The sequence below is a fragment of the Anneissia japonica genome, unplaced genomic scaffold, assembly GCF_011630105.1.
Source record: "Anneissia japonica isolate Jap-2015-1 unplaced genomic scaffold, ASM1163010v1 scaffold1037_len1374_cov173, whole genome shotgun sequence".
NCBI lineage: Eukaryota > Metazoa > Echinodermata > Crinoidea > Comatulida > Comatulidae > Anneissia > Anneissia japonica.
In genome coordinates this window covers 1-1,374 of record NW_022715749.1, presented here as the reverse complement: position 1 = coordinate 1,374, position 1,374 = coordinate 1, and the positions used below count along the sequence as shown (strand labels likewise).

General features: G+C 28.8%; 1 non-coding gene across 1 annotated transcript; it reads right to left on the bottom strand.

The window, feature by feature from the left end:
- Positions 1-1,252: 1,252 nt before the first annotated feature.
- On the bottom strand, positions 1,253-1,371 carry LOC117109323. Its single transcript, XR_004445501.1, has one exon. It is a non-coding gene; the product is annotated as a 5S ribosomal RNA (ribosomal RNA).
- Positions 1,372-1,374: the final 3 nt, after the last annotated feature.

Here is a 1,374-nt window from a genome sequence, read left to right as displayed (position 1 = left end):
TTTACTATTCTTATTATTTTATTATAATAATAATTATTATTATTATTAAATAACATACAGTATTTGAAAAAAAGTAAAAGGAATTTGGCCAATATTAAGATTATTAAAACATATTCAAATAAATATACAAACAAATATATAAATAAATATATAAATAATTAAAGTATATATATAATAATAATACAGTATATATAAATAAATAAATAAATATATAAATATATACGTACAAATAAGTATATAAAATAAATATGTAAATACATATATAATAAATATATACATATATAACTGAATATACAAATAAATATATATATATATATAAACATACAATAAATATAAAAATATATAAATAAATATATAAATAAATACATTATATATAAAAAAATATATATATAAATAAATATTTTAAAAATATATAAGAAATTTATAAATAATACAGTATATATATATATATATATATATATATATTTATATCTGTATTTTAACAACATCTATCAGTGCTGCATACTTTCAGATCGACGAATCGAAAAAGTACCTAAGTCCAAAAATGTATGTACAGTACTGCGATGACTGGACTACACAGGCAAAGCTCCCCAGAGTGTTATTCATTTGCATCTACTAGGCCAGAAAATATAGGCTAGGCCTACGTGTTTGCAAAACTGGAAAAAATGAGAAAAAAAAAATTAAAATGTATGGCTCGCATGGCTCGCTGGCTCGCATGACTCGAGCATTGTCTCGCATGACTCGCTGGCTCGGACTTTGGCACTACTCCACCGTTTTCTTCATTGAAATTTGGGGTATTTTACCTTCTTGCCCAATGTACAAACACAAGATCAACAAAAATAATGCATGGTGGCCTAGTACCTCTGCTGAGACATTTTAAAAAAAATAGGAAAACTACTCCAATTTCCAAAAGGCATCTTACCATGACAGAAAAGTCAACCAAAGCCAATTTTGGACTAAATGTATCAACTTTAATAGCTATGCATTCGATCTCCCATTACCAGAAAACACAAATTACTCGTCAAAGCTTCATACCTTTCATCAAATTTATGGGTAAAGCTTCACTCACTCAAGATAAAAAAGAACGTTAGGATTTCACTACAACAGCAAATTTATTGACCTTAGACTTCGACGTTATTTGGCGACCTCTAAGGAGGGTGGGTCCAGGCTTCAAAGTGTTAGGAAAATATTATAAGAGCTATGGATGCGCTACTATTGGTAAAATTAATTTTCTAGAAAAAAAAATAAATGATGTCTACAGCACCCGGTATTCCCAAGCGGTCTCCCATCCAAGTACTAACCAGACCCAACGTTGCTTAACTTCGGTGATCGGAAGAGAACCGGTGTTTTGAAGGTAGTATGGCCGTAGACAAG